This window comes from Aquarana catesbeiana, linkage group LG06, assembly GCF_042186555.1.
Source record: "Aquarana catesbeiana isolate 2022-GZ linkage group LG06, ASM4218655v1, whole genome shotgun sequence".
NCBI classification, from domain to species: domain Eukaryota; kingdom Metazoa; phylum Chordata; class Amphibia; order Anura; family Ranidae; genus Aquarana; species Aquarana catesbeiana.
The window spans coordinates 166,371,104-166,385,825 of record NC_133329.1 but is presented as its reverse complement, the minus strand read 5'-3'; positions in this window follow the sequence as shown (position 1 = coordinate 166,385,825).

Genomic DNA, 14,722 nt, shown 5'->3' with positions numbered 1-14,722 from the left:
CCACACTCACAGTTACTCCACAACACTTTTGCACAGTTTAGCAACAAATTGGAGCACTGTCTGGAGCATCAATAAATCATTTTACTGAATTATGCTATTTGTCTTGTGAGAGCACAGCATTACCTCCAGGATCTCTGATTGAGGACGATCAGGCGATGGATACCACAGACGAGCCATTCACTCCCTAATGTCCAGACACAACCTGCCCAGAGTCATCCATTAGTGACAGCTTAAGAGGAGGATTGGAGAGATCACCTAATCAGGCTCTACACTTACCGACGTCTGGTAAGTGTTGATTTCATAGGGAGTGTGATTTGTACACAGTTTACATTGTGGGTGTCTGAGAGCCAACTTTACAGCCGAGCACCATCCCACTGATCTCCCATTTGAACTGTTTATCGTATGGTTGTTCACCTATTACCAGCACTGCATTCATTTTCAGTTCACATCAATGAGTGGTTGATGTAGGAGAACTGTCTGTGTTTTGTTACATGTATTCTTTGTGGGATCTTCTTCGAAGGTTTTTTTTTTCAGCAGCTGCCCACAGACTGGTTTTATTTCATATTTAATTTTACATTTGCCCAGTTAAAATAGTGCCAGGCATTGTCGTGCACCAGGAGAAACCCAGGACTCACTGCACAAGTGTAGGGTCTGACAATGGGTCCAAGGATTTCATCCCAATACCTAATGGTAGTCAGGGTTAAATCTGTGCATTCCTCTATGGATATGGCTCCCCAGACCATTACTGACCCACCACCAAACCGGTCATGCTAAACGATGTTACAGGCAGCATAACGTTCTCTGCTGGTTCTCCAGACTCTTTCACGCCTGTCACAGAGTGGACCTGCTCTCATCTGTGAAAAGCACAGGGTGCCAGTGATGGACCTGTCAATTCTGGTGTTCAATGGCAAATGCCAATTGAGCTCCATGGTGCCGGTCAGTGAGCACAGGGCCCACTAAAGGATGATGGGCCTTCAGGTCACCCTCATGAAGCCTGTTTCTGATTGTTTGGTAAGAGACATTCACGCCCGTGGCCTTCTGGGGGTCATTTTGTAGGGCTCTGGCAGTGCTCATGCTGTTCCTCCTTGCACAAAGGAGCAGATACTGGTCCTGAAGATGGGTTAAGGACCATCTACGGCCCTGTCTAGCTCTCCTAGAGTAACTGCCTGTCTCCTGGAATCTCCTCCATGCTCTTGAGACTGTGCTGGGAGACACAACAAACCTTCTGGGTGTGTGGTGGGTGTCTACGTATGGATGTGCCATCCTCGAGGAGTTGGACTACCTGTGCAACCTCTATAAGGTCCAGGTATTGCCTCATGCTACCAGTAGTGACACTGACCCTAGTGTTGTAATATGTTGGGCGATTTATGTATAATGTTGTATTGGAGTGCCAGGTTGACCAGAAATTCAGTTGTCCAAGCCAACTGAATTTTAACATAACAGCTGAAGACCCTTTGATGTGTTAATCTTATGCAAGTCTACCTAGGTGTGTGAGGTATGGTCTGTTAACCTAATTGAACATTTCAAAGGGTGTTCAGGTGGTATATGTTAATCTAATCTAATTACACATATCTAAGGGGACTTGTTGACGTTGATATGCGGGAGTGCAAATTGGGGCGGTTTATGACTGCAGCTCTTCACGTCTGGGGGTTGTTGTCTGTCTGAAAGACTAAAGCATATCAAAGGCCTGAATGGAGACGGCCAATCAAATTGCTCAGCCATTCAATGTCTAGTGAATATAACATGGCATTCAGTCTATAGTTTAAATAGTCTTGTCTGTGTATGACTATGAAGGCGCAGACCTAGAGAAAATGGTACTCTGAATTATATTTACTCTGTCGGATTTTTGTCATCTGTGGACTTTGGATCTTGTTCTGTGTTGGAAGTCAATAAAGTGCATCTCTCTGGATGAATTGGGTTGCTGCAGAAGATTGCTTATAATAACTACTAAATTAATTATCTACACCACTATAATATACAATATATCATATCACTACATTGGTGCCGTGACTCATTCTTTGAAGCTTATATCACTACATTGGTGCCGTTCAAGTGACCAGAAGAGCATTTTCGGACTTAGTAACAGAAGTTGGTGGTGACAACAATCCTGTGAGGTGGACAGAAGTCTGATGAAGAACCAAGAGCTGTGCTGTGACTCCAATGTGTGGTTGTGACATAAGAGAATCTGATCTACAAAATTAAACAAGTTGGGAACCCCAGAATTATTCTCTGGAGACTGGAAACAACAAAAAAAGGACTGTGTCATGTACCAGAAGACCTGAACTGGAAGCTGAAGGAGTAACTAATGCGGTGAGTAAAATATTTCTTTTTTTTAATTATTAGTAAGATAGTCAAAATGCTTACTCAGTGTGAAGCTAGTGTCAGTTCTGATAAAGTTAACAGATGGGTATTAAAATGTATTAAGCGCCATGGCGGTCCTTATGAAATTCCAGAAAAATGTAAGCAGAAGTGGACCATGATGAAGGAATTTTTAGAGAAAAATGTTTTTGATAGCAAAATTTCAGAAAGTAAAAGAAAAGGTTGTATTATACACGGCTTATTATCTTGCTGTTTAACAATGGAAAGTTCTTTGAATGGTAAGGTTGAGGAAATTGCGCAGTTACAGAGTGCAGTTGATAATAGCAACAATGTTTGTGAGAGGTTACAAAACCAATCAGACACCGAGACAGTAAATTTAAAATTGCATGCAGTTACCATTGGGGGAGCTTTGCTTGAGAAATCTAAACGTTGTGATGAATTACTAGAGGAAAATGAGAAATTAAAATTAAGGATTATGGAATTAGAGAAGAGATCTCAGGAATGCAGATATGCATCAAATCTTGGATTCAGCTATCTTCAGCAAAATACAGACACAAACTTTCTATCAAATGAAACAGAACCTCATATTAAATCTGATAATACATTACCAGCTGCCCCCACTGTGACCACCACAGTTTATAACAATAATAATAATACAGGTGAAGTTCAGCTTGTAATGAAGCCTTTGAAACCAAAAGAATTAGACACAATTCTTAAAGAAATAGTAATGGTTCCCTACCATGATTTAAATAGATTTTTAAAATGGTTTTGTGACGTGCAGCAGGTCAGAGATATGTACAATCTCAACCCATCTGACTTAGAAAGAGTTTTGCAACATTCTATAGGAAATGGTCTTTGGATGAGAATTAAACAAATCTGTATTCAGCCTCATAGAACAAGGGACATATTACTGGAATTATTATGTGTTTTGTATGGTGTACGTTCTGATGTTTCTATTCAATGGGAGCATTCTCCAGATCTGTTTTTGAATGCAGATGACACTTCTGTGTATGTGTAAATAGTGCTTTGTTTTAACTTCAAACAAAGTTTAAGGACCTTGCTAATGAGTTTTTGTTGGAGAGTTTTGTCTTTCAGGTACTGCCGGAGATACTTGCTTGCATGTGAATAGCAGAAGCACAGTCTGAAATTGCTGGCTAGTGGGGGAGAATTATGGGAGAAATGCTGAATAGACAACAAAGAATTATGAAGAATTCATGGACTCTCTCAATATTCATCAAGCAATGGACCTTTTTTTTCTTTCTTCTTCAACGCCCTGATTTTTAATTTTTCTCCCTTTTCCTGATATATTTTGCTTTTCATTTTTTATTTTCTTTATGTATTGTTTCTTGAACTTTATCTTAAAACCAAAGAGAAGCATTTAAACCTAAAATAATTTTCATAACATCTGTACATATTACATAATGCATATTGATCAATATATTTGACATCTAAGGTGAGATGCTGCACAATGGCTTGGCATAGCATAAATTATAGTATGTTGGGTGGTTTTCCTAAATTTATAAGAGGGGTGAGTGAAATTCATCACTCTAGTCATGATTTGAAACTTTGTTGATTCAGTTGTTTATAATATGCTAAAGGCTATGACATATATGGATGAAAAAGACCTTTCTACCTTTCATGGTGAGGATACTGGCAAGAATTTCCACTGCCGCTTTGTCTGGATAGAAGATCTGATAAACACTGATGACTCTATCTGAACCATCCTGTGGGGGTATATGTATATGTTGGTATACCATTCAGGTGTAATTGTGGACTGAATGATCAAAGTAACTGCTTTATTGAAGGCAATGAGGGGCCAGCCAACAAGTTACAAAAGCAAATTGTGGCTGGCAATCAACAAATTCTGGTACTTGACAGGTACACAACCCGGTCATCATTGTTCAAATGGGAAATGGAAAGAAGCAGATGTGAATTGTAAAATGCTTGCAAGATGGACTCATGAATGTCAAGTGCAAGGAAATAGCTTGCAGTACAGTTTTTACTGCCATATCCAAACCTTTTTGACCTTGAAAGTGAGTGCTGGTACATTGATAGTTCTTCTTACTATAAAGAAAGTAGAATGTTTGTGTAAAAGCATCTTTAAAAATGAAAAGCTTGAGCCTGGAGATGAGAGAATCCTGGACTTATGTGGATTGGAGCTCCCAGACCATACCAAGTTTACTTTCAGTGAGATGGTGAGAGATGTGATGAAGTCAGACTGAAGAATGGACTTTGACATCAGATCATCTTTGCGCAATTTTCAAGATCTTGATGTGATATAATAAAGCCTAACAGCTATATGGGCCACTGATGTTTACCAAATCCTTTTCCAGTCATGGTCTAAAAGTTATATTATCTAATAACTGTTTCATGGGGATATTTTAACTGTAACCAGTTTTAACTTCATATTTTATATGAGCCATTGTAAAGCATTCAGTAATGATATTTTTTGTTGTTTGATTTATGGGTCAGTTCTAGTAGTTAGAACCGACCCAAGTGGGGGTATATGTTGTAATATGTTGGCCGATTTATGTATAATGTTGTATTGGAGTGCCAGGTTGACCAGAAATTCAGTTGTCCAAGCCAACTGAATTTTAACATAGCAAGGGGACAGCTGAAGACCCTTTGATGTGTTAATCTTATGCAAGTCTACCTAGGTGTGTGAGGTATGGTCTGTTAACCTAATTGAACATTTCAAAGGGTGTTCAGGTGGTATATGTTAATCTAATCTAATTACACATATCTAAGGGGACTTGTTGACATTGATATGTGGGAGTGCAAATTGGGGCTGTTTATGACTGCAGCTCTTCACGTCTGGGGGTTATTGTCTGTCTGAAAGACTAAAGCATATCAAAGGCCTGAATGGAGATGGCCAATCAAATTGCTCAGCCATTCAATGTCTAGTGAATATAACATGGTGTTTAGTCTATAGTTTAAATAGTCTTGTCTGTGTATGACTATGAAGGCACAGACCTAGAGAAAATGGGACTCTGAATTATATTTACTCTGTCGGATTTTTGTCATCTGTGGACTTTGGACCTTGTTCTGTGTTGGAAGTCAATAAAGTGCATCTCTCTGGAAGAATTGGGTTGCTGCGGAAGAGTACTTATAATAATTACTAAATTAATTATCTACACCACTATAATATACAATATATCATATCACTACATTGGTGCCGTGACTTGTTCTTTGAAGCTTATATCACTACACCTAGCCAAATGAAAAACCAGTGGAAAAAGTCAGAAAAGATGAGTAGGGAAAAAAAATGTCAGTGGCCTTCACCTGTAAAACCATTCCTGTTTTGGAGGTTGTCTCATTGTTGCCCATCTAGTACACCTGTTATTAATTTATTAACACCAAAGCAGCTAAAACTAATTAACAACCCCCTCTGCTACTTTACTGACTAGATCAATATCCTAGGAGTTTATTGATTTGATGCTATACTCTGATTAACAAATGGTTCCTTTAATTTTTTTGAGCAGTGTCTATATACAGTATATATACATTGTATATAAATTGTAGATGAAGAAATCATATACACACATCTATATATGCACACACAAAAATTCATAGCATTTTCTATACATAAATACATAAATTGTCCATAAAAGTTATAATGTATGTATACACATATAGTTTATAGGACATATATAAGCTTTGAAAAATTGTAAAGGTTCTCATAGAAGTTTTTTTTTGATGCTGTAGGTGTAGGAAACAAATGAATATTAAAAATTAAAAGCCAGTAGGTTCCAGCGAATGAGCAGACCTAGCCTAATATGTGAAGTTTTGATACCGGTATCACATTAGGAGCGTTATGACAGCAGTGAATTGCAAGCCCAAAGGAATCTGTGAACAGTGTGATGTCAGTGCCTTTTATAGAACTATGACAGCAGTGTATTGTTGGCCCAATAGTGGTGAATGTAGAGTGGGGATGGTTAAAGGCACTCAGGAGGATCAGAGAGCTGTCAGAGATTTCAGAGTGGGATGACAGGTGGTGGCAGATTCAGGAGGCCAGGTAATGAGACAGTGGGGTTTAAGTGGGAGTTGGAGATCAGACGGCACTGTGAGATCATTAACACTACATCAGCACTGGACCAGAGGAGATTGACAGGTGCGGAGGTGGGGTGAGTGCAGAGGATAGAGGGCAATGTTAGCAGTGTCGGGGCACTGATTGGAATATTAAAGGCATGCATGTACAGTAGACAATAATGATGAATGAAGAAGATGTTCGATGGTGTGGGGACTGTAGAAATCTATAAAAATCATTTAGATAAAAGTTATAAAAATAGTAAAGTTAATAAATTAATATTAATAATTAATAAAAAAAAGTTAATAAAAAATGAATGAAAAAATCCTTCAAATGCATTAATTCAAAAATTCAATAAAAATAAAATTGAGTTAATATACGTGTTAGTCCCCAGAGGAGAAGAGTGTGTTTCTCTGTTTTATGCAACAATGTTCGATATATCTTTCTTGAAAGCCTCCCAATCCAAGTCCCAATCCCATTTGTTTTCTGGATATGGTACCTGAATGTTTGGGTAGAATGAGAGAGGTAAATGGTCATCCTGAATGCCAAAGGGCATGTATCGGACTAAAACCCTGTGATTGGAGCTGTTATCACAAACACAGAATTTGCAAATTATGAAAGATAGATAGATTGTTCAGCATGATTCCATGGTCTTTTTCGAGCTGAATGGACAGAGGGTGTTTAGCTGGTAGATCCAAAATTATTCCCTTTGGCAAAGTCTGGTGAATCTGTTGTTGCTGGTGGGCTGAGAAATCTGTTCTATGATAAAGGATGTTATCAAGTTTGGGTTCTTGTTGTGGTGAATGGAAAAGTGATGGGACACACTGTGCTCCGTAGAAGTATTTTTGCTGTTGAACCTGTGTTTATTGAATCATTGACTGAAATCCTGGATAGTTCTTCCAACATATTGTATGTTGCAGGGGCAGGTGAGTACATACATCACAAATTGGGAAGCTCAGTTGAAATGGGATGTAATAGTTAGGTTGTTGGTGGAATGCAAGGTTTTGCTACCGTCAGTTATTATGGTGCAGGAGAGGCATCTGGGGTTGTTGCATCTAAAACAACATGCATTCCCTGTGGGGGTAGTATCTTGCTGGATATGTGGTAATCTGCTGGGAGCCAAGTTGTTTTTGATGGTTTTTGGCTCCTCAAAGTGTTACTTTTGATTGTGGGGGTAAACTGGGTTAAAGGAATAGATCCAGTTGGAGAATGTGTCAATGCTTGGAAAGGATATCCCGGATCAAGGTATGGCCGGTATTGTATCTGATGATATAATTGCATTGTAAAAAAGGTTTAGTGGATCTAGATGACGTGAATTGTCTGAAGCACTCGTTGTGTGGGGTGCTTAAGGCCCTCTTGAATGCTTCCTCAATTAGTTGTTTGGTATATTTTTTGATTCTGAAACTTGCTTTTAAAATTTGTGATTGTGCAATGAAAGCCTCATCTGTTCTACAATGTATTCTAAGTCATTTGAACTGATGAAACAGGATGTTTTTGAGGTAAGGCTTATGGTGATCTGCCACAAAAATGTGGAAAAAACGCATCACTATTGTGAATGAGCTACTTGCTCATTCATTCATTCACTTCATTCAGGTGACAGATTGTCTGACCACGCTGCTTAGAAATGAAGGGATGGGTGCTATATGCACGTCCCCTTGGAAGTAAAAACAGAAAAACAATGAATATAGCTAGCTTCATGGCCAATCCCCTTCCAGCTTGTTAATCTAGCTCTTTATTTAAGCTGTGCTCAGACCAACATCCATTGCCTGAGCAATAGGTTTTATTCCTAGAACCAGGCCTTAGATCCTGAATTCCTCTGGAAGCCAGGGGTAACATACTGTCACAGATCGGCAGCAAATCTGATCTGTTACCTGTGGTCCCACAAAGCAGCAGTAAAGTGTTACTTGAAGTTCTAAAAACATGGGGTCTTTTTCTACCTTGTTGTGGCACATGACCGTTGTATAACAGATGTGATCCTCATAATTACTCAACCCCAACCTTTTAACCTTACCTTTATAAATTGAGACCACACCAAGGTTGGAGTAACAAAAGGCTGTAGCAGCCTACTTTATTAAACATATATATATATAGATATATATATATAGATATATCTATATATATATATATCTATATAGATATATATATAGATATATATATCTATATAAATATATATAGATATATATATCTATATATATATCTATATAGATATATCTATATAGATATATATAGATCTATATATATCTATATATATATCGATATATATAGATATATATATCTATATATCTATATATATAGATATATAGATATATATATCTATATATATAGATATATATAGATATATATATCTATATATATATATTTATATATATATTCAAATTAACATAAAACAAACAAACAAAACATCTGTTATTCAACCCATCAAAACTATCTAGTGTTTGTCTTTGCAGGAAACTTTGTAAACCATCTGTGTAAAGAACAAAATTGCACTGCGGTCCCTCTCAAGTGTAATAATAGGCCTCAAGCTGACAGGCTGGCTCAGAGACAACCACTGACCGCAGTGCCCCCATCAACACTTCCCGGCTAACCTCCGTTAGCCAGAAACCACCATCAGGACCCATATCAACGATAGTTCCCGAACTCTTCCTTCTGCCATCTCTTCCTTCCCCTGCAAAGACCAATCGCCCGCCACTGCTACGACATCCCACCGTCCAGGAACCTACCATGAAAAAAAAAAGCAACAACCCCCTACCAAAATTTAATTCAAACCCAACTAGGGAGGGTGGGCAGGAACTTTCTCCCCCACGCTGTGATGACTCATCCAGGCGGCATCACTCTTTTAACACCTCCTTATCCCCTTATCCCCTCCCCCTCGGCACCAAAATTACCACACTACTAATACTTATCCCCCTGTTTCCCCTGTCATGTCAGCCCTCCGCTATGTCTTTTCTTTAGTTTGCTCCGGGCTTTTCTTGATCATTGTATAACAGATGTGATCCTCATAATTACTCAACCCCAACCTCTTAACCTTACCTTTATAAATTGAGACCACACCGAGGTTGGAGTAACAAAAGGCCATAGCAACCTACTTTATGAAACATATATATATATATATTCAAATTAACATAAAACAAACAAACAAAACATCTGTTATTCAACCCATCAAAACTATCTAGCATTGGTCTTTGCAGGAAACTTTGTAAACCATCTGTGTAAAGAACAATATTGCACTGCGGTCCCTCTGCAAGTGTAATAATAGGCCTCAAGCCAACAGGCTGGCTCAGAGACAACCACTGACCGCAGTGCCCCCATTAACACTTCCCGGCTAACCTCCGTTAGCCGGAAACCACCATCAGGACCCATATCAACGATAGTTCCCGAACTCTTCCTTCTGCCATCTCTTCCTTCCCCTGCAAAGACCAAACGCCCGCCACAGCACCCAAAGGTAACAACCTTACCCTTGGGTGCCCCTCCACACCCAAAGTGCTCTCTGGATACCGTCTTGTAAGCCCAACACCCACAGATCAATACCCACCTCATTCAGATGCACCCCATCATTTCACAGGTATCTCCAAGTCTCAAATAGCCAACTCACCATTCCTCACCATGAACTTACTCACTTCCCTATTGATCTTCCTCCGGGTCTTGTTAACACCCTCCACCGACCTTCCATCCTCCACGTTGTACGAGCCACCATGTCCGACCAGACGATGACCATCTCCGGAAAATCCACCATTAAACGCCACACATCGAATTTGATGTCTCGTGTGATGTCTACCATGGATCTCACCCCCAAATCATTGCCGCCTACGTGCACATCTAAAACGTCAGGCGGCCTGTCCCTTTGCGCATAACGATGCACTTCAGAGACCAACCTACCCCACAACATGCCCGGGACCCCCAACCACTTGATGCAGGCCTCCTGTCTAGAAAAACCCAACTGCCTGCCTTCATATCTAACATCTCCCCTCCAGGCCCCCCAGCACACATAGGAATGGCCCATTATCCAGACCAGTCCTGCCTCCGGACCTGTAATTAGAAGAGAACAATACCATAAACAATACCAAAACAATACCATAACCACTAGTATACGGCTTCCAACCCTGGCAAACTGAAAACAAAACATTTTTTTTTATCCTTTACAACCCCACCAATGGGTGGGACCTAACATATATCTGGAACCTCCGCAATTCCCACCTCCCAATGTGCTTCACTGCCTCCACATCCATTCCATTTCCAGCCGCCTCTGTCGCAGCCCCTATCCGAAATTAATGAGATGAAAATTCCCTCTCATCCAAACTCAATGCCCGTAAGCACTTTTTAAAGACTGCCACAAATTGATAACGCGATAAAGGAGCCCCATCTGAATGCACTAAGAAAGACCCAGTCACCTTCAGGCGAACCTCCAAAAACCCCTTAACTGCCCCCACAGGGCACAACGGCGAACCTGGAACTGGAAAAACCTGCACTGACCTCCCTTTTCCCAACTGATCTGTCTTTGATCTACCTAAAATTAATGAGAAACCTTCATCACCACATGTCACCTCCTCATTCCCAAGTCCCCCATGCACGTTCTTTGATGGACTGATCAATTCTCCTATCCTAAACGCCCCAAAAAATGCCAGCAAAAATGCCGCCTTGAATAGGATAAGCTCATATCCTGATGAACAACCCCCCAATGTGATACAATACCCAACGTAATCTCAAATGTTATTGGTCTCCTGGTGTCCGTACTAACCACCGATCGCCGATAACCTTTCACCGCCTGCCGTACCCAGAAATCTTTTGTGAAATCGGGTTGGCCCTGTAATTTGAACAGAAAAGCTAACTCCGCTAGCTTTATATTCAAAACTGACGCAGACACACACTCTTCCATTATCCTCGCTATGTAATATAACACGAACAGCCGCACCTCCTGACCAACCAGCTTCTCACCCATACCTTGCACAAACGCCAACCAGTCCTGCCATACTTTCGTGTAAGCTGCCCATGTAACCTCACTTACCGACTTCTTGATCCATCCAGCGACGAGGCCAATGCTATCTCCCACAACCACTCGGGACAAGGCCCCCCCAGCTGCTCCACCTCTGGCACCAACTCTCGGAACCTGTCCCACTGGAAGAGAGACAACACATCAGCTATCACATTTTCGACACCTGGGAGGTGTACTGCATGAATGAAGAAATTCAATTGCAAACATCTCAAAACCAAGTGTTGCAGCAACCTAATAACTGGAGGAGACGACGCAGTAATCCTATTGATCACTTGCACCACCCCCAAATTGTCCCCGTGGAAACGCACCTTCAGATCCCTAAATGATGCTCCCCACAATTCCACCACCAGCACCACCGGAAACAATTCCAGCAAAACCAGATTCGACACCTGGGAGGTGTACTGCATGAATGAAGAAATTCAATTGCAAACATCTCAAAACCAAGTGTTGCAGCAACCTAATAACTGGAGGAGACAACGCAGTAATCCTATTGATCACTTGCACCACCCCCAAATTGTCCCCGTGGAAACGCACCTTCGGATCCCTAAATGATGCTCCCCACAATTCCACCACCAGCACCACCGGAAACAATTCCAGCAAAACCAGATTCTTTGTAAACCCCGCTTCAATCCATGACTGTGGCCATAGACCCGCGCTCCACTGTCCCTGAAAAAATGCCCCAAAACCTGTGGATCCAGCCGCATCAGTAAACAGTTTGATGTCAAAATTGCTAACCGGTCCTGACATCCATAACGCCCGTCCGTTAAGGGACTCCAAGAAGGTATGCCACACCCTCAAGTCTTCCCTATGTGTTTTTACCAAGCGCACAAAATGTCTTAGGGACTGGACTCCAGACGTACTAGCCGCAAGCCTGCGGCTGAAAACCCACCCCAATGGCAGAATGCGACACGCAAAATTCAGCTTACCCAATAGCGATTGCAGCTCTCGAAGCTGAACTTTGCGCAATCCCATCATACATGCAATTTCCTTTTTTAGATCCGCTAACTTATCTTCCGGCAACCTGCATTCCATTGCAACCGAGTCCAGGACAATGCCCAAAAACGTGATGACCGTGCTGGGTCCCTCCATCTTTTCGGGTGCTAATTGAATGCCAAACCTGTCTGCTATGTGCTCCAACGTAGCCAGGAGCACCACGCAGATCCTGGAAGAAGCTGGACCTATGCAAAGGAAATCATCCAAGTAATGAATGATCGAATTCATGCCTGACACATCCCTTACTACCCATTCAACAAACGAACTGAATTGCTCAAACAGCGCACAGGATATGGAGCAACCCATCGGTAGACATTGGTCAAAATAAAATTGATCATTCCAATGGCACCCCAGCAACCGGAAACTATCCAGGTGAACTGCAAGTAACCGAAAAAGTTGATTCCACATCTGCCTTTGCCATCAACACTCCCTTCCCGTAATGGCACACCCACCCCCCTGCAGCATCAAACGATGTATAAGACACCGAGCATGCTTCCTGATCTATTGCATCATTAACTGACCCTCCCTTCGGAAAGGACAGGTGATGAATGAGCCTAAATTTGTTGGGTTCCTTCTTTGGCACTACTCCCAGCGGGGATACGACCAAATCGGCAAAAGGAGCTGATGGGAAAGGGCCCCCCATTCTCCCCAATACAACCTCCTTCTTTGGTTTCTCAGAAACTACATCCGGATGTTGCATGGCTGACCTCAAATTGGGCGACACCGGGGGAATGACCTCCCGAATCTAACAAATGAGCTGCTTTTTTGTCCGGATACCTACCGAGAAACGGCCGCATCCTTTCCACCATCACTGGGGTCCTCCCTCTTGTGCCCAGATTCCCCCGGATCAACCTGTACCTACGCTTCTCCTCATCCTCCTTTTTAGAATCGTCCAGTTTCACCCTATCCAGGTTGAACTTTTCTAGTGGCAGCACTGAAAATATCTCGACATACTGACCTTTCCACAGCTTTTCCCGCACCTCCTGCTTCAGGTGAGCTCTCAACAGTCCCTCATAACACACATAGACCTCGCATTTCGCTGCATCGGCTATCCTGATGATGTCCTGCCTACTCGCAGTCTCCCCTGCCCCAGCCGCCTTGGCCGTCCCCTGCAGACCACTACTCACCGTTGCCTCCATGGCGAGTAAAGGAACTACAATCCAAGCTGCCAGTGCAATCACTCCCCCCAGTCACACTAGCTTCCCCAGCTCCCCCAGCTGGCGGGACCCAAGCCGACACCGGGCCAACGGATGCTCTTTCCGCGTTTTCAAATTTTTGCACCAACTCCTTTATACCTGCCAAAAACCCCAATAACCCTGCAGCCCCCACAGATGCCTCCGCAACCCCCGTACTTATTGCCATCCCACCTGATCCTGCACTAGCTGACATTCCCACAAGAGGTATTTGTAAAGGTGACTTACCGGGCTACACAGGCATGGACCCGTCAGCTGAACATCCATGCTCCCTTGATATTGCCATCCCAGAAAGGGGGTCCGCCTCCTCTTCCGACCCAGACAGTGCCCCTGGTGACCTCAGCTCCGGTCCTTCTTCCTCCTCAGACAAAAGCCCACCAGGCGAGACAGCCCTGGTTGCCACTGGAGCCGATGACCTCCTCCCCTGCCTCTGCGCAGCATACCCCTTCACAGATTTTTGGACAGCTTTGCCTGGACCAGTGTAAGGAACCTCAGTCCCGCCGGCCTCCGGTCTACCGGGCTGCATCTCACCTGCTGTTTAATATAGTTAGGTTCATGGCCAGTCCCTGCCCAGCCTGTCAATGTACCTCTCTATTAGGGATGAGCTTCGAGTTCGAGTCAAACTCATGTTCGACTCGAACATCGGCTGTTCGCAAGTTCGCCGGACAGCGAACAATTTGGGGTGTTCGCGGCAAATTCGAATGCTGCGGAACACCCTTTAAAAATCTATGGGAGAAATCAAAAGTGCTAATTTTAAAGGCTTATATGCAAGTTATTGTCATAAAAAGTGTTTGGGGACCTGGGTCCTGCCCCAGGGGACATGGATCAATGCAAAAAAAACTTTTAAAAACGGATGGTTTTTCAGGAGCAGTGATTATAATAATGCTTAAAGTCAAACAATAAAAGTGTAATATCCCTTTAAATTTCGTACCTGGGGGGTGTCTTTAGTATGCCTGTAAAGGGGCGCATGTTTCCCATGTTTAGAACAGTCTGACAGCAAAATGACATTTCAAAGAAAAAAAAGTCATTTAAAACTACTAGCGGCTATTGCATTGCCAGTCTGACAATACACATAAAAGTTCATTGATAAAAACGGCATGGGAATTCCCCACAGGGGAACCCTGAACCAAAATTTAAAAAAAAAAATTATGTGGGGGTCCCCCTAAATTCCATACCAGGCCCTTCAGGTCTGGTATGGAT